Consider the following 20628-nt stretch of genomic DNA (forward strand, 5'->3'; position numbering starts at 1 on the left):
GATAAATTACCAAAATTTAAATAATTAGAAAGTATAAGACAGTAATTTATTTACTAGAAGAAGCAGCTTAAGCACAATTTTTTAGCTTCAAACACCATGCAGGCAGAACACCCCCTGTTTTATACAAGTACTTGTTTAATCTTAGATATTTCTGGCATTCACACCTGTCTTCAGTGGCTATTGCTTGAAAATCATTTTGCTATTCTTTCTGTATTAAGAAATCAATGCACCTTTTTTATCATTTATCTATCCAAAGATCCTCCTAATTTATTATCCGTTCATTAATGTACTGCCTACTACCTTTCAAGATCATTAAAGAAGTTAAATAATATCTTCAACATTCTTCCTCAGCATTTTGTCCCTCAGAGCTGTATTGTATATATGTGATTAAATTCACCTTACTGTTTCAAGTCTTGTCACCCCTCACCTCTCCTTGGTTTTTTTAGGGGGAAAAGATCTGAGTTTCCAACCTTATAATTTTAAGTGTAACTAATAATTTCTTCTAGAGATCAGTCATCCTCTATTCATCAAGCCCCATGTCTTCCCTTCCTTTCAAGCAGAAAGATCTTAGATATTTTTAAGATTTCACCAGGATGGATGCCAGAGCCTGTCCACACTAAGTTTCCCTGGTTACTTTTATGTTCTGCATCAGTAACCATCTGGGCAAAACAAAATCTTGCCCATCAACAGAATCATCTCTCCACAGAGGGGAACCAGCTGTCCTCCCTGGTCTTCACTGGATGCTGTGTGTGTGTCACCTGCATCTCCTGTCCCCAGCCAGGGGAAGGAATTCTTCCCTGGACCAGGTACCTCAGAGGTGCTCACTCTGTGTTGGTTCCCTGTATCAGCTGAGCCAGTGGATCTATTTCTCCATTTCAGCATGGTGATTAGCATGAGATGCACTGGCTTCTCACACATCTTTGTGCCAATAATACATACTTACTGTTTCTACTGTTAAGGGGTTTTTCTTTTTTCATTCAACACCAGTTTTGAGCTGTGCTGATGATGCCCAAGTCATTTCTGCTTTTCCCACATTCCTGAGGCTGCCTTTTCAAGCTGAGTTTGTCATTCACAAACAGGACTATTTCTCTGTGCAATCCTAAACCCAAGAAAGCCTCTTGCTTTGTGTCAGCAGCACTTTCACTCAGTCAAAGGATGGAGGCCTCTGCCTTAAATTAGGAATGAGTTCAATGAGGAATGATATGCCAATTCCATCAGCTATGGATAACCTATATTAGCTTATCACTAATAAACTACAGCAGTATGATTGTCACATCTGATTAAGAAAATGTTTCATCTAACTTAATTTGCACACCACAGATTTAATTCTTCTCCCATTTCCTTTCTAGTCATTCAATGACCTGGGAACTCTGCACACAGTCCATCCCAGCTCAGCAGTAGAGTCCATTATAACACATCAGGCTATTCTCTGATGTGTCTCAGAATAAAGCTACAACTTAATGCCAAGCACAAGATTAAATGCTCTGCTCAAAGAATTTGATCCAGTCAGTGTTCAAAGGAGAGTGCTTTAGTGAATGAGATGCAGCAAAGCCAAAAACACCTTCCCCAGAGCTGGCTTCTGCCAGGACAGCATGCCAGTTTGCTGAACAATACAAATGCCCTGCTCTCATTTCCACCCTGTAACACACCATCTGTTTTTACTACTTCTCACTATCTGGCAGGCCAGATGGCAGAAAAACCCACAAAGTCGTGTTCTGACAAACAAACCTCAGCAATCCTCAGTTCTAACTTGCCAGCTGTCAGAAAAGATGAGAGGGAACAGTTGTAACAGATCGAGGTGAAGGCTAGGAGAAATCACTCTCCCAACTGGAAGGGACATGATTTCAGATTAAGTAAAACAGCTCCCATTGATACAAACAGCGGGAGGGCTGTGTTAGCTACTTTAAAGGTAACTGTCCCAGTCCATCATCTCCATCATGGGGAGATGACTTAGACTTGTCCTACCTCTCCTAACAGCATAGCAGAGTAACACCTACAGAGAGTACCTGCTGTGTTAGAGGCTGATACTCTATCTCTCAAGACAAATGCCAAGGCAAGGACTTCAGTAACACAGGACAAGGCAGAAGCCAAGGCTTACTGAGAGCTAAAAGCAAGTGATGAACAGCCATGGCAGAGGACTGGCTCTACAAGCACAAACATCAGTCTGAGCTGAAAGAAATACTGTATTTAAGATCAGTTACTACTTCAATTAAATGAGGTCAAGGATCACACAGTATCAGTCAAGATGCCAAACTATGTCACTTCCTTTAATGCTCTCCAGCTACTTTTTTTTTAACAATACTTGGCCAGACAAAAGTACATCATTAACTAATTGGTATGATGTATTCCTTTAACTCTCCAGCTTCTGTCCTTGGCAGAGTATTCATAGTATTACAGACACTTACAATAGCAGCAACCTGGATCTAAATATAATTTAGAGATTTATAACTGAATTAAAATCCTTATCAGTGGTGGATTTGCAAAATCTGATGTAATTTATTTTTTTTTTTTAAGGTAGGCAAACCTTATTTTCACATTTCAGTTACATCATTCAAACATACTGAAGTTCTGTGTATACCAACTGAGGACTCCATTGAGGCAGAGCTCCTCATTGCATGCTAAGATTCGCAAGCACACATTTCTGCATGGGAGTTGTCCAGGGAAGGGGTTGGAATGCAGTTGCTACAAACATTTCACTGTTCTTCCAAGAGTAATCTGTTACTCAGCTACCCCAGTGCACCCCAACCAATTTATCTCACCTCCCAGTGGGTAAGAACTGGCTCCACCAGCCTGCATGCCCTGAGTGCCATGCCCAGTGTTTGCCTTTTCCCTTCAAGGAGTATAGTTTGCTCTTAGAGAAGAGGACATCACCCTTCTTTATGTGTCTTGGTGCAGATGTCTGAGGTTTTCAACTGTTTCCAGCACCACAGGGTATTTTTCATGTCAGCATCCTATGAATTCCCCAACAACAGGTCATCTACTGATGAGGCACACATTACTTGTTCGGAGTTCCATATCCAGCAGTTACACTAAAAATAGACAAAGGCTGCTAAAGATAGACTTTCCATCCTCTGCCTTTCCCTCAGCGAGCTGATGCCTAGTGTCAAACTCGCAGCTCTGGCCTGCTTGCTCCACATCTGCCGTGCATCTATTTTGAAAGCCAGAGATGGCACAGGCAGTAGAGGTTACGATGGGAGGAGAGCAGCTATGAACATTAGATTGTTTTTATTACTGTGTAACCAAATATACGGGGGCTGAAACCAATGTGATTTGACTGGAAATATGGGCAGCTCCTAGAAATAGCAAGCAAGATGTTCCCAGACACACTGATAGGTACAAGGAAAACAGTGGAGCAAAAAGTTTGTCTGTTTAGGATTAATTTAGTTCCTTCATTGTTTCTTAATACGACTTCTTTTGTCAGCTCTCAAGGCTTTATAATACAAGCCTCTGCTTTGAGCTGCAGTGCTGCCTAGGTGTTGCTAGCAAGCCTCTTTTATTTATTTTGGGTTTTGCTGGTTTTTTTTAAGCAGCATAGTAGAACGAGTTATGCTTTCTTCATGTCACAGGCCTCCTGGGCTGGTTTTGTACACACAGAAAAAGACGCTTCTGGCATTTTTCACATTTCAACCAGCAGTGGCTTGGCTGCATTATCAAAGCAGGGCTGGCAGATGCACAGAGCAGAGCATCCAAGACCTACCACAGACGCTGCCTGCACAGATGAACTCATAGCACAGATACTGCTGGGCCACAGCAAGGAGGCCAGGGGAAAAATAAAAACCAATGGAGACAAGGCTGAGCCATGGCTGTAAAGAATCTGCTTTTCTTAGCAGGTGCTTTAAGCTCCAACATCTGCTGACCATATAAATCAAAGAAGCTCCTACAACTATTTACACAAATGAATGACGTGAACATATAAACACACTCTAAGGTTTTTTCCCTATTACAATTCTTGGCATTGAACCCAGGGAGAACATTCAGAAACTTTTTGTCAACCAGAAAGTTTATGATAAGAAAATCACCTAATCAACTGGTGTGTGGCTTCTGGAGGAATTCTCAGAGACTTTTTGAATAAAAGATTCAATAAGACTACCTCAGGTAGTTTAGATTAGGACTGCAACCTACTTTTAGCTCTATTGTATATTCAGCTCCTGGAACCGAGTCCTGATTTTGTTCAAATGAAGTATTATCAACATCATTTAAAAGGGGATTTTGCTTCTATTTATCATGGAATTCATTAAAAAGAAAGCAAAGCTTTCAAAGCACTCAGATGATCTCCAGCTCAACTTCATCAGCTGTCAGGTCACATAGTTGTGTTATTTGCCACCTAACTATAAAATGCAAGCAAGTCCTAATAAAATTGATTTTCTATTCTACACCTATTCACTTATCTCCCTCTATTACAGCAATGAGCTCCTCACCTTGAGGAGCTTCCCTTTTTTGCACACCTTTACAGAATATCTTTTTCTGGTTTGGAAGATTTCACATTTTAATTTTCTGGCAAAACAAACAAAAAAAAAGTGTGAGTTGAACCTGTACATGTGTCTCTAATAGAAAAAAACCAAACCAAAACCCAAACTAAAAAAAAAGAGGTATTTCATTCTTGGGAACTTAATTATGTGAAAGCCGTTACTAAGCTAAGCTGAAGAATTGTTCTTTGATAATATTGAATAATGATTAATTTGCAGCATTCTCCTTTTCCTCCTGTCCTGGTACACATCTTGTGTACACCGCACAGCCTTTCTGCTGACATGGCTTCAGACAAAGCCCTTTCTAGCCATCTCTGGCACAAAAAGCTGGAGTGTCTTCTTGGTGTCTGGCACAAAATGTGTCTTGCCCCATCTGATATTCACAAAGCCAGATCACAATCCCTGTTTTCTGCTGGACTTGTTTCTCTGAGACATAAGGCTACACAAACTGCACGTCCGAACCAAAAGGCTGCAGTGAGCTGTTCACTCACGGCTCACATTCAGTCCAGGAAGCTCTTCAAGCTCACAGCCCGCCTGCTGTTCCCCCACACTCTCAGTCCCACTGAGAAACAGCTTCTGGGCTGACACTCAGAGCCCGGGCCTGCTCCTGCTGCCCAGCCCAGCCAGAGCTGCTGGGCAGAATTAGCGAGAATGAGAGGAGGTCATCCTTTGTGCCAGCACCTGAACCTCCTTCCACTGGTGCCCACACAGCAGTATTTCAAGGCAAGGGGGAACCTGCATCACAGTGAATTCTGAAAATTCCCTTCCACCCCCCTAACCCAGGAGGGAAAAAAAAAAAATCAATCTGCCAAAATAAAAGATGAGCTCCAGAAGGGCTTTGAGTCTCACAGAATGCTTGTTTTAGACACATATACAAGTGACATCCTACAGGCCCTTTCCAATGCAGACAATACCAGATATCCCCTCTCTGCCACTCCAGTGGCAAGGATGTACAAGCAGCCCCACTTGGCTCCCCAGTGACTCCATCATGTGGAACAGTTCCTATCTATTGGTCAGCTCTTTGATTTAGCCTCATATTTGGTAGGCAATTTAATTTTTCTAGTGCTTCTTTACTCGCCTTTCAGAAATACGCAGGGGCATCTAAAATCCAAAGAGCATGTAAGAAGGCTGATCTCTTTTTAGCACTGTCTTAAGAATGGGGACCATGTGCATTTTAGCTGTTTCCAAAAGGACTTCTGTTCCTTGATGAACATTTCGTATAACATGGAAAATCATCCATTGCCCAGCTGCTTTGTCAGCTGTTTCCTACTCCCTGCTATCCCTGAACACCAAAACTACTACTACAGAGAGATCTCCTTTTCAATGGGAAACTGCACAGCTTACCGGCAGGGTCTGTGGCTCAATATCCTGAGCTCACGGTGCTTTGTGGTCTGTTTTGAAGAAACAAAACTCCCACATCAATTTTCACTGGCATTTTTTTCCAAATTAATAGCCTAAAACATTGGAGCTACAGGTTAAATTCAAAGTGTCAAATGTTTTCCTTGTATCCTGTCACTGATGAGATACAATCTGTGCAGTCACTCGGAATGCCTAAGAACCCACTGCAGAAAATGCTCTGTTATGCCGTCAAGAGTAATGGCCAAGTATTGAAAAATAACTGCATGCAGCCATCTACTCACAGAAGAGATATTATAGGCAGAGACAATCGTGTTTATTAAAGCTCGTCCATGCAAAGCAGTGCAGCATATCACTTGGCCACTAGAGAACAGGTGCTGAGCACTTTAATAAAAAGAATTAGGATTTCTATAAAAGGAGGTCCAAGCTGAGAATGTCCATGGACTTCAATAAAACCCAAACAACAAAAAAATTATCTGTCTCTTTAGAAAATACAGGCAAGTCTAGAATGCACCCTCATAATGCATATGAACAAAAGGTATATTTGGAGCAATGTAGAAAACTACCACCTAAGAGCAATAAAAACATGCCATAGAAAATATACTAACATTGAAAAAATTTATCAGACTCAGTTTGCTTTCCTAGCTTTGAGCTCTCCTACACAGTATGCTTTCATTCTTACTCATTTATTCATTCTAATACTGCAAGTGATCTGAAAAAATCAATGGCAACATTCCAAGATTAAAGTAAATAATGAAAAATAATGACCGTCTATCCCTAAAGACACTTTCCTTTTATCTTAGTCAAATCATTGAACAAAAAAATTATAATAATGATTGATACTGAATTATTACCGCCTTGGATTTAGCATAGGCCATTTTGCAATATATCAGAGCAAAAAGTAGTGTAAGAAGATTGTAGAACAGCAGAAAGTATTTAAATGGTACATGATAGCTTTATAAAACAAGTGATGGATCTGGGAAAAAAGTAAATCCTTACAGGAACTAATAAGCTCCCATTCACACAGTGGAGTTCACAAAATGGCAATACTGTGTCATTAGGCTGGCACAGCAGCTGAATCCCTAATACACCACAGCAGAGCATATGTAGGACCTAGTCTGGAATCACGGGCTGCTGCTTCATGCTGGAAAGGTCTTGGTCCTTGCACAGGGCAGGGATGCGGATACTGGAGTGACACACACGGACTTGCGTGGCTTGGCATCCCCAAACAGGCTGCAGGTGCCCATTTCATTCAGAGCTTCTCTGCACCTCTGCCATAAGGAAGTGAATAACATCGTGCAAATTTAGGAGGAGATGTCTTCAGAATGAGGAAAAAAAAAGTACTCCCTGTTTACCAACTCTCTCCCATTTTCACATCTTGGTGGTGCCCAGATTCATGGCAATTCCTTGAGTGCTTGGAGGAGGGGTCAGGAAATCTGTACTCCATGTCTGTAACCTCTCTGCAACAACTGTGATCACTGCTTTTACCCCCAGCTTTCTTCCACCCATCCCAGGATCTCTTTCACTGTAATCTGAACATATATTTATCCTGTCACCTTTGAGGCATGGCAAGAGCCTCCTCTGCCTGCACCTCAGATTTCAGTGCAGAGCAAGTCTAAGCCCCAAGTGCTGCATGTGTTTCCAGTCTCTTCTGAACCCTGCTGAGCACCATGAACACTTCTAAGACGGACAATTCTTCCTGAGCTGCCAAAATTAACCATGATTCCCATAAAGTACCTATCACTGGAGCCAAAGCAATAGCACTACTATGCCTGTGTATTACATGGGCTGCTCTCTAGGAGTAATGTACTTCAGGCCTTAGTCTCCTGTAATAAAAGCCCAAATACTAGCAAAACAAATAATTAACACTAGCAAAGTGCCTGTGTTATCAGAGTCCTGAGGAAACAATGGCTAACAGAGATCTTGCCTCCAAAACAAACGAGGTCAGATTACATACTGAAAGGTCAGAACACAAAAGTATGCTCCAGAATTTTGAAGGTAAACTAATTAGGAACATCAACATAAAATACAGCCTTTACTCTGAAGGAAGAACTACTTCTTTGTGAATAAAACAAGTGCAGCTCATTGGTTTAAAAGGGAAAATACATCTCAGGCCAGATATGGATGAATAAAAATAGAAGTTCCGAAAGTTCAAAAAATAGTTACATAGAGAAATACACACATTAGGCAGCCTTTTGATAGCACAGAAAAACCTAAAATTAGAACACATTTATTTAACTGAAACTGAATTCTATTTTCCCTCCTCAAGTCAGCCTAGTTTATGTGGCCAGCTAGGATGTCATTCCTGGCTGCAAAAAGAGCCTGCAGAGATCAAACTGGGTCCCAGTGGTTCAGGTTCATATGAAAGCACACAGCCATCTCCACCTCGGAGGAGTTCACAAGATGGTATAACAAGGATCTAGATGCAGATGCAGCCTGTAAGTACCTTTTGGACAGGTCCTTCACCCCTTTTCTACTGTGGTTGATGCAAAGCCAGTTGAGAACATAAACAGAAGGAATGTTCTCTCATCAACAGGGATTTGTAACACAAAGCATAATCGTCTGTGGTGGTGCCTAGCACTGCAGGGACACAGTCAGGAGACAGCCATTTCCACACAGGAAACACCTACATCACCACCAGAAAAAGAGGCAATTGACTTTTTAAACATTAATGAGAAATATGGCCATTTCTGAAGAGGTCTTATCAGTGGATGTTAAAGTATTTTGCCTGCCTCGTGTCATACCCAGAAAGCCTGTCCTGATCTGGATCCAATTCAAAAGAGGTTTTGCCAATGTCTTGTGCCATATGGACACAGGTTTTTCTCCTGCCTCATAAAGTTTGCAATATGAGTTCTGATATAGAAAGAACTCTCCTGAGAGAAAGACAGGGAGAAAAAATCCGGTTGAAAAAAAAGAAAATGGACAGAAAACCCATCAAAACAAGCTGCCTGTGCTGAGTTAATTTAGTTAAAAGGGATCAAAGCCACACTGTTAGCTACAGCTCATTACTAGAGCATGAAAGCATGTTGTTTGGCCATCACTTTCCTGTTTTTGACACCATTTGCTTGAATGACCTTGGTCAAGTCACTTAATGCTTGTTCATAAGCTTCCTATCCTTAAATTAAGGATTGGACCTTCTTCTGTATCCACCAGACTTAAGGATACAATCTCCTTAGAAAAGCAGGTACCTCTGATCATGTTAGCAAGTCCTAGGTTTTGCTCACCTTTGCTAGTCTTTAACACAATTTTTAATAGTGCCTCAAGCAGTTAAGACCAAATACTACCACTGGTTTCATCTTCAATAAACCTGAGCACTCAGCTAGGCTACGTGATTAAGAAAAGGAACTACCCCAAGTTTAAGGTTTACTTAAACTGGCCAAACAAAAGAAGGAGCTTTGGGTGGCTTAGAAAAAAATCCCAAAATCTAAAATGATACCTGAGAAAATCTAAGATAAATGATACAGTTTCCATTTACATCTCTCAGAAAAAAAAAAAAAAATCATAGATGAAAAGTGATTGTATTTCTTCCTTCTCAACTCCTGGCTAGATCAAAGAATTACACAAGGTAGCAAGGCATGGAGAGCTGCCTGGCTGCCCTCAGTAGTGTCTGTAAGTTCTCACATTCTGCAGATCCCAGACTCTACCACATTTATGAAGACCTGGAGTGCCTACTTCACTATCAGTGCCCTTGGACAAATGCTCCCCATTTCCTACCTTTGAACCCGTATCTTTCCCACTCCTCATCCCAGAGCCTGTGAGGGAGCATTTCTGCTCGTTCACAGCTCTAGTCCTTTGAAGTGCCATTGATATTCAAGCCTTAGGGAGCCTTCTGAATCTTAATAGCACCCTCAAATACAACTCAGTCTATACTACAAATAAACTTGCTCCGGTGAACCTGCTAGTGGCTTCAGTGTGCTAACGTCAGCCTACGTCTGAAAAAAGAGCTCAGCAGCACAGGCATTGCAAAGGAAAATAAAATCCTCAGCATGGAGCCCCAGAGAATAAAAACAGTGAGATATTTAAATCTAGCCATTTCTTTTTAAATACTTGGGTGTTCTTTATGGAGGGAATTTCCCCCTCCCCCGCTCCCCTCCAGAAGTGTCCAAAGTGTTACTCACTTTATTTACAGTGCTTTGATGTGAGCCTCCAAATTTTTAGTTCAGCCTTTAAGAATGTGAGGGTCAACTGATTTTCTTTCTGGGGAAATTAGGCTGGATTTCATACCACCATTTATTCCAAACAAGGAAATACATGGAGGAATCCAACTTTAATTCAACAGCAATGTTTAAAATCCAAGTTTAAAATCACTCCACCAACACACATACTTTTATTGATCATTTTTACATGCAGAACATGTTTGGCCAGTGCAAATGAGCAGCATTACAAGATCTATTTGTGCTCAGTGGTCCAAAGAAAATGCCATCCCTCCTGGACAGAAGTTGGGATCATCACTTTGCAGTGGGAGAGGGCTGCCTGTACAAAATAGCAAGTCAAGAAATAACTGGAGTCCTTGAAAAAAGTCAAGCTTGACTTTCAAGCTGTGCCCACAGAGGTAATGTCTCCTGCTGAGAGGCCACTGCTGGAACTGGAACCACTCTGACCTGAACAGGTTTTCCACCCACAGGTGGGGCTGCTTCTACATGATGGATTCCCACCCTTCAGGTAACAGTAATTGCTCTGAACTGCATCAAGTACATGCTCATAGCCCTTGGCATTTCCATTTATTTATTTTGATTTACTGACTTCATTGGCTGGTGCCTGAGCCATTTTTTCCCTGTGGCTACAGCAGCCTCTCAAGTATGAAGTCTTTCAGTGAGAGAACAATTTTAATGGCACGTGGAGTGCTCATTTGTAAAAGCAATATTAATCTAATTTAAACTTTCAGCAGTTATATCATCCAGAAAGCTCATAGCAATCATGACACCAAATTGTCTAATAGGAACAGCAAGAGGATTCTTCATACCTGAGCTGGATGGATTCTGGCTAAAATCAGTCAGGGACAAAGACAAAAGACTCTGTGTCTCCTGGGATTTGAAAGAACTGACCCTGGAGTCAGATGAACCATTAAAACATATCTACAAATCTAGGAGCTGACTCTGAAGAATATTCCTGATTTCAAGTCTTCCTTCCTATTGGGAAGCCCTGGAAATGGTCAAGCACAACAGGCTTTGTAGAACATAACATGGCAGGGAGGAGCACCACTTGCAACCATTTAATGTTCCCTAACACCTCATGCCTGGACACATGCCTGCAGAGGCATCCCACACACAGCTCTGTGCCAGACTTCTCTTCCTTCCAAAACCTGAAAGGGGACGGGAACTGACCAAACTCATGCCTTCAAATGCTGAGGTTTTAACTTGAAGCACTTTCACCAGCAGAATGTCTGCACTTCTCTAGCTGACCACAGGTAAATACACACAGAGAGCAGTATTGTAAGCACATCTGTAACATGTGCAAGGCTAAGGCAAGCTGTTCTTGAGCTGGAAAACTTAAAGGTGTTCCTTTCTCTGCTAGTTCATCTGGGGCAAGCATTGCCTTGAAACTGAAGTGGCTTGGACATTCCCAGCAACAAAAACATTTATGCAAAAAGTTCATTCCTGTACCTGCCTTCCAATTTTCAATCAAGCAGTGCTGAAATTGGTCGTCAGATCAGTTGCTCCCTGTTCTCTGTATGGTAGACAGACACCAAGAAGGTGTTAAGGGTTTCACTACAACCAGCAGAGTCCCATGCACCATACAAGCAACTTGCTGCATTAAACTGAACTCACCTCTGATATTCAGGTTACCCTTGTGTAATAAAGAAGCAATCACGTACATGAAATGGGGGCTACATGGGGACAAAGAAGTCCTTACTCATAATAACAGACCATTTTCTTACTTAATTCACTCAACAGAGAAACAATATCCACTTCAAGCTGTGAAAGAGACATCAAGCTGGTCCCTGCCCCACCAAACATGTGCTCAAGTAGCACTACAATAATCAAGTAATATGGTTTTAACTAGGACATGGTTTCAGTGCATCTGGCATCCCACTCATTAGGACTGAAGCTGCAACAACACAAGCCAACACTTCAGATGTCTTCATCTATACTTAACTAAGCGTGAGAGTGAGCTCACCCAAAGGGCCCAAGGTCACCCTGCATTTGTTCTAGGCACAGAAAAATGTGTTCAGATGCTTGGCTTAAAGACAACAGCTGTCTAACTCTTAGCTTTTACTATACTTATTTCTGAGAGAAAACTTAAATATGGTTAGCTTTGAGTTTAGAATGCCCAACTTCATGTCTATGAAGTACAATATTTTGTTTAATATTTGATAATCACATAGTTTCCAATATATTTTTGTTTTATGCAATTTTATTTATATTAAATTCTTCCACATAACATCACTGTGAATCACTAACAGGTACAGAAAATTAAACTGACAACACTTGGATAACTTATATACAAGGTACAGTGTCACATTAAAACTCAGTTAGCACCTAATCCATGCCACGCTTTCAGAGTGTACGTGTGTGTATATACAAAAATAATTATAATTATATATATTATGTATACAAATAAAACACATACACAAAATTTACTATACATGTTCCCAGCATTATAAATAGTTATCCATCTCATACTTGCACCCAAGAAAGAATTTCAGGCCTTGAAACCTTCGAAACCCTTTGTGTGTACTTACCAAGCCAGGGAATGTGTTGTGCCTTCACAATTTAGCCTGTGAAGCAAAGCAGAGAATAATTTGCTAAGCTCTTTACTGTGGCATTGACCATCTAGAAACACAAGGTTTATACTGAGAAGGAAGCAGTTCACATGCCTTAAATACATCTATATTTTCTCTTCCTATGCCGAAAATGAAGAACTATTTCTTGTACCTAACTATGGTATCTTTTCGAGTCAGGACAGCGCTTGGTACCGAAAAAAACCCCATGCACTTTTGGCTTTGGATGCAATTATCATACAAGCCTGCAATTAAAAGATATCCTACCTTAAATACAGTCTTTTCCAACTTCCAGAGAAACACCAAGAACTTGATCCTCCCATGTACAGATACACTTGTGAATCCTTAGCTTCAATATTAGAGTTGATTCAGTTATTCTATTCAGTATCTAAGGATATTTTCTCAATTCCTTTGAAGCTAGTAGATGCAATTTTTTATTTTTTTTTCATAATAGTGACCTATAGTTTCTGCCACCTTTTGAACAGGACTTTACAATAGTCAAAAATGCTCAAGACCATACTCCCTTTTACAATTTAAAATGTGTAGGAAATAACGAGCAATTATAAAGCATGTGTAAGTTAATTCTTCTGGCAAACATTTCATTTATGACAAGGCCTGGGCAAATAATTAACATGACTCTTTATGAAAAGTTTCTGTTAAAAATTGGAAAGACATTAAACAAGCAAATCTCATTTTTCTGTGGAGAAACACCCAGTAAGATGGACAATCTACACAAGAAGAGTTAATGGAGTAAACAAGTAAGTTCTTCAGAAAGACCAAACATCTTAGAGGGGAGGGAAAAGGCACAGAGCTTTCCTGAAGGCATGTTACAGCAGGAAGAAAGATTTTTGGACATCATCCTGAATACACTTCTCAATGTAGGAATTTTGCCATGGACACTGATAGAACCAGGATAATGTTCCTAAAACCTGAGGTCCTTCTGAATTAGGTTTCACTTAAGAGAACAAACAACAATTCCACCACTTGTGTTTGCTTGCAAACAGCAAGAAAAATAAGCAAACAGGCCAAGGAACAGCAAATACAGCTCCAGTTAGACATAAGCAGGTCTCTAAATTCTACATGTGTAAGTATTTCCTCCTAATGTGCTTTTTCAGGACACCCTGGTAAGCTTTATCGTTTCAAACAAGGCACACTAATGTCATTTACAATTTATTTTCATTTTCACATTGCCACTAATCCAGTGAAGGCATTTGGGGCCCTGATCCCAGAGAGATTTAAGAATGTGCTTAACTTCAAGCACTTGAACTTTCTCACTGACTTCTGGTGAATTATGCCCAGTGATGTATGTTAGTTGGCTGTTTCACAGGAAAGCAATAAAGATAAATTCATTAATATTTGTCCACAGCAGTGACAGTCACTACAAAGAACAACATCAGGAAATTATTAAATGCATATTTATTGCAAGGTTTACATAACCCCTGGCACTGAGCCATCACTACAGGAAGAAATATTGTGGAGCTGTTTCACACTTTGTGCATGGTTCACACTGTGCACTGAAGCTGGTAATATCTGGAAGAAATAAATATATGTTTATATAATTGAAACCCATATAAAAATATCCTCACACAAATACACACACATTCCCAGAGCATGTTATTTAAACAGGTTTACCTTAAATACGGTATTTCTCAACTTCTGAGAGCTTGACTTTGAACCTTGGAATGTTGCTTTGATTAAAAGGCTTTGGGGTTTGCTTGTTTTTTGTTCCCTCCTGTGCTCTCTATTAGGTTATACATTTACCCCGTAAAGCTAGTATTTGCAGTAAACCATGTGCGGTTCCCTAAGTCTTCAACCTTGCTTCAGCATTAAATCATCCAGAAAAGCAATTTATTGCTTCATATATTCCAACACCATGAACAATATCCATTAAATCTTCATCTCATATAGTGACCACATTGCTTTATGCTTGGATTGCAGTCTCAATATTACAGCCTCTCCCAGACAGTGGATTACCCTCTCCCTGCCAACATGAGGCTCACTACGGCATCCTGTGGCACCCAAATTCCCAAGGTGTGCTATGTATTCTCCCATCTGTGAGAAAACAGTCTCCAGTTTAAAGTATTTCTTTTGGTAAAGTGTAAATATTGAACCCTAGTCAGTACTTTTTCTGGGAGCAGAGGAACCACCAAATTGTTCCTTCAAAACGACAACATAACCGCCTCAGAAGTTGCAATAACATCTCAGTGCTAAATCCCATATGGAACATGAATTGAAAGTCTCATAAATGTACCACATAAAATCAATTACAATGTCAGAAGCATTTAACTTGTTTTTTTCCCCTGAGCCTGTACATCTTGTTGAAATAAGAGCCTTTCAGTCCACTTTTAGTCAAATCTGAGTCTAATGGATATTGCTTTTTAAGACACTAAAATCACTTTTATTTCTTTCCCTGACTGTGTAGAGCAGGCTTTCATTAATGTACTGTGATTATTTTTTAGACTTGCTTCCTCCAAAACCATTGGAAACACCAATTCAGCAATTCCAGCCTTTGGTGCCTACAGTGCAGAAAGGATTTACAATAAGAAATGATTATTACATGCTCAGTGAGATAATTTTTGGCTAGTGGTTAGAAAAATCTGCCAAGAAATCTGCCACCAGTGGCTTAAAAAGGTTAGTGAAGCTGATTTCTATTTCTGCAGTAGCTTCCACGAGATTTATTGCACCTTTTTACCTAGAGTCTGACACTTGGATTAGACAGGCCAGCAAAACTCTAGGAAAAAAGCCATTGTGCAACAGGTATTCTGAGGATATTTCTTCATGGGCAAATGCAGCACATTGAGAGTCAGGGTATCCCATCTGCCCAAAAAGAGGTCATAAATCTCAGCTTAGGTGACTACCACATTGGGCATTTCAGGCAGCTTTTTCAACCTTGGAGGTATGGGCAACCTGCCAGTAATGAAGATGTATTAATGCTTAATGCAGCTTAATGTAATAGGTGTCATGTTCATAATTTACAGAAGCTCTTTCTAAAGCATTAAATTCATTTATACTCCTTAAAAGCTACTCAATTCTCAAGGCTAAGTTAGTTTGGTTGGTGGGAGATGGCTCTTTTTTAGGATCAAATGATATATAAATTGTTAACATATCCAAACTCATCCATTAGTACATGTGAAAGCAATAAATGTGCCAAAGTAACAGTAACGTGTTCGGGGGAAGTCATTGTGGTCATTAGGGATGAAAGGGTTTCATTTATGGCACCAAAGAGAATGAAGGCTGTAAAATAAACCTCAAAAGTCCTACTAACAAGAAGGCTTGCCTTATTTTGTTAGAACAGAAAATTTTTTCATACATGGTTACATATACCAGCAGCTCTCATCATCACTGCTGCCACCATCTTCTCATCAGATTTGGAAATTCAGTTGCAGTCAATACAAGAGAGTCAGATACTCAAATGCAACACTGATCTGGTGTCCTTTGCACAGGAACTCAGAGACACTCTGGAACATTTGCAGCCACCTGGAAGGGTGGCAGGAGATTGGCAGTTTGGGACTTGCTAAGCTCTGGGATGCACTTGCTTGGCTGTAGGAGACGCTTTCTGGGGACGGTCAGAGACACGGCAAAGACCTCTATAATCGAGTTAGGTGTTAGAAGTTTATTTCAGCGCGTGGGATAAAGAGAGGGAGAGAGAGAGAGAGAGAGCCTGCTATGAGCCAGTAGATAGAGCTCAAAGCGGGCTCAGAGAGAACAATACAAAAGGGGGTAAAATATGAATACATGAGTTTAAGACTTAAGATTGCTAAGAAAGAGAGTAACAGAACAGAAGTGAGAGAGCCGGGGGAAAAAGAGTAGCAAGAGAGTCAAGAGTGCAGAAAGCGTGAGGCAAGAGGGCTAAGAGAGACTGAGAGACCAAGAGAAACAAGAGAGACAAAGAGAACTAAGAGAAACAAGAGAGCGTAGTAAGAGAGACCAAGAGAGAGAACTCTCTTTTACAATTACTTATATAACCTATATATTTGAATATTCTATTCCTTCACTAACCAATCTTTCTAAGTATACTAATACAGTAACATTTGTGTGCAACCTATAGAAATCGCTATTTTTGCATATTTTTAGTTATCTCAGGGTCCTTCAGAGCTTTCCTTATAAGGCTAGGAAGAGGGGTCTCAGCTTGGTTTTACTGCAGGAAAGAATGTGTTCTGGCATACCAGCCCGGTTTCTTTGAATTATTCAGACTGTGCTATCATTTGTATTTCTTCCTTAGCCTTTCTGGCTAAGGAGTCATATTTATAATTTCTTTCTAATTCTACCTTCCCAACACTTGGCAGTGGAGATTTGCTTATGTAAGGAAAGGTTTGCACTGCCTCCAGATTGACACCAGAGTGACCACAACACATTCCCCACTCAGGACCCTCCCTGACAGATTCCATACCTCAGAGTCTGCCCCTGTCAAAGGAATGCAATGCTGCTAGAGCAGGCACAGAGCACTAGGAGTACAGAGAAGCATGAGACAAGAAGGACTTCTTGCCTTCTATGTGCCAGCAAAGGAAAGCAGGCCCTGACACTGGATATGTTTCTGTGCTGCTAACAGTGAGCCAGACTCTATAAGAATCCAAACAGTCCCTTGGTGACAGCTGAAGCTTAGCCCAATTTTGATCCAGTGGCAAAACTCCTCTGGGAATCCAGGATTTGACATATTAGGTCACTAAAGAGCTGTAAAACCCATGTTTGCAATACTGTAGTTACAGTCCCCCTAGTGTCAGAAATCTCAGCAATTTACCACATCCTAACTTACACCACTACCTTTGTCCTGATGAAGCTCTGGGTCATGTTACAAAACTTGGTCAGCATTGAAAACTAACAGCTTCAAATGCCTTTGCCGTTTCTTCTTTTGTTTCTGTCTTAGTTTAGGGCAAATTAGGAAGGAAAACTCCAAATGGGGATTTCCCCAGGGAAATGCCCCTCCCCACTAACTGGTCCGGGAAAAGAAAAAATTCCTTAGAGAGAAGTGGAAAAAGCTGTTTATTTAACAGAAATTGAGTAATATTAAATAATAAAACCTCTTGCTGTTCGATGGGATGGCAAATCTAGGAGGAAAAAAAGTCCTTTTCATGTGGTGTAGCTCGGCTCGCTCAGGTTCTTATCAGTCCCTCCGGCGCTGGAAAGTGCCGAGGCCCAGGCCCCGGTGGGCCACAGGCGTGAGCTCCCGGGGTTTGGCTGGGTGTTCAGTCCAGAGCAGGCTTGCACAGATCCAAGAAAATTGGGAAAAAACAAACAAAGTTCCAGGGAACTCCTCTGCCTCAGCTAGCTAAAACTAACTAAAAGCCAGAGAGAAGCTCTGTCCCGCTGTCTGTCCGTGCTGCAGACACCACAGTCCAGGAGCGGGATGTGTGGGAGTGATGTTTTTCCTTAACACAAACTGCGCGCTTCTTCTTCCCCCTCTCTTGCTCTCAAAGCCAGTCTTAAAAGTGCAGAACTTAATATATAACATAAACCAGACGATTGGGGATACCAGTATCATAAAGTCACCCCAGGACAGTTTCTGAAACGTTTCCAAACACCAGCTCCCAAACTGTGTTCCTGCTAGGCTAGAAATGTCCAGCTGGGGTCAGACAAGTTGGGCTGCACCCCTGCTGAGAACTAAGTTTGACCAGAGGCACCCATGTTGAGAAAAGGACTACACAGAAGACTACTACCTGTTCACCTTGTCCTCAAGGAAGAACAAGTAATCCCTAAATAAGGGGGGAATGATCACAGGACAACCAGGACCTGGTCAAAGACCGCCCCAGATGCCCCCAGTAGCAGAGCACTGTCATTCCTCTGTTGTTGTTTGCCTGGTTTTAAATCTGTGCTCTTCCAGCACAACCAAGAACTGCCTTCAGGAATCTGCATTGACACCAGGCTGAATTTCTCAGCGAATGCTGCCTATATGTGTGTTACAGGTACACGACAGAGCCGAAGCTGTGCCTCCACATGCAGAGCTACAGGATCAGAGTGTGTCTAACAACCTGTAATTAAGTCATGTCATGTAGCCAGATTCGACTTGGAGAAAAATGCCTACAGTAATTGCATTTAGTTCATCTTGTTGCATGGTCCCCATCATAACTGCTAATTCAATTGTACGTTCGTTCTGCCAGCTCGTTGCCATTAAGCACACATTTAATTACTTCAATAAAGGATTAATATGCAGCACACAAAAGAAAGGACATCATGCCTCGCCAAAGCACACAGCTGCCCCACCATTTAGAGAGGAGATAAAGAAAGAATATCATTGGGCAGTATAATCCTGTTACAAATACATCATTATTAGATGAACATTCAGGACTTTTATTTTTGTGCTTGTTATTCACCACTCAGCATACATATCTTTCCTTGGCACCAGAAAGAGCCATAATGTGCGAGTGACAGCTTTGCCATTGTTGTCCCAGCGATGGCACTGTTGGCCCCCCTCCTCGCTCCCCCACAAGCTTGTAAGGTTGCTCTTATCTTGTCTCCAGGCGAGGGCTTACAGCAGCTACATTACAACATCCTGAGATAAGGGGCCCTGCTTGACATTATTTCTCTGTCTGTGCTGCAAACAACTGACAAGCATGGCAAGTATAAAAAAGAGCGAGAGCAACAAAGGCAGCTGCCCCCTCCCTGGCTCCCCCCTCCCGCCTCACAAGACAGCTCATCAATTCTCCAGGATGTACACAATCATTATTGTAGGGGAAACAAAGACCAATGTCAATTGCACAGTGTTATAAAGTAGTCCCTCAAATTAAAACCATGTACCTAACTGCATCTGATGGCAGAAGCTATTTAGCAGTGATATTTTACGGAAAGGCAATGAAAAGCAATAACTGCTTTATTTAATGTATCTGTGCAATCCAGCTGCCTTGGATGGGCCTTAATAGAAGTTGTCGATCAATGTCAGTGCCTTTGAAATAACTGCAGCAGACTGCAATAAACATGAAGGAAAGATAACTAAAGCTACTGATCAGCCTCTTGTTAACTTCCTGCACCCAAAGATTTGTCATCTGTTTGTACTGCTTATAATAGCCGGGGGTGGATGATTATCATGGGTGCAGGAGGCTGTGTGAGACGAGCAATGGAGCCAGCTGGGGAGAGGCACTCACCAAAAAAATTCCCCAGATGGAGTGACTTCAGATGCTCCATCTCTTAACACAGATATCTGTTCTCCTGCTGCTTCAGTTCAGGACAACTACTCCCTCACATTTCTCTGGTCCACAGAGAAACTTGAAAAACAGTGTCAGGGACAACCCATCTCTTGCTCATCCAAGACCACAACACATTAGCAACACCTCAGCTCTTCAAATAATCTTACAATAATTATTAGAAAAGCTGATTTACATATCCAAGCAGATGCTTGAGGTGATGATGTACAGGCAGGTGGAATGTAAGCAGCTGCCTTTTAGGGAATGAACTTACTCAGGCCAAACAGGTACTCGTGAAAGAGAAGTAGCAGAGCCTGATTTGTTCAGTTTGAAAAAGCAATTCATGATCCACTCCTCTGCTGAACCAGATATCATATTCTTGACATTGTGCAGTAGCTGCTCCTGAGGGAAAATCAGACAGCCAAAAACCCCCAGCCTTTTGCAAAAAAGCAGCTTTCAATGGCAACTTCAGGCAGCTGAGCATATCCGACTTGTCCAACAGCAGATCAACCTAAGTAGGGCCAAGGCACACAAGCTTCTCCCCAGCACTTCCAGGAGTCAAAGATTTAGGAAGGGGCCAATACATGAGCTTAACTCAGTAGTGCAATGGAAACACAACTGTTGACTTTCACTGATCTGGTCAACCCATTCACCTTGTCTTTGAATAACTCTTTTAACAAGATTTGATTATCTAGTTTTCTCAGCAATATTTTAAAGCTGCATGTTGGCAACCTTCACAGCAACAAAATTTGTTGTCATTTTACTTCTAGAGTCTCAGAAAGTGATTGTTATTTGTTTTGCTTCAAGGAGGCCAGAGGGAGCTCAACAGGAACCTGTAAAAATTCAGGAAAATACAAAAATATTCTTCCCACTTTTTGCATTCTATCGATTTTTCTCAAAGATTGTTAGAATCTCCCTCAATATACTGAAATCTTGGCCCCTGAAATTTTATCTGCTGGCCTCCAAGGAA

Source organism: Pseudopodoces humilis, chromosome 6, assembly GCF_049639895.1.
Source record: "Pseudopodoces humilis isolate 2021_Gansu_Grassland_sample_001 chromosome 6, ASM4963989v1, whole genome shotgun sequence".
Taxonomy (NCBI): Eukaryota; Metazoa; Chordata; class Aves; order Passeriformes; family Paridae; genus Pseudopodoces; species Pseudopodoces humilis.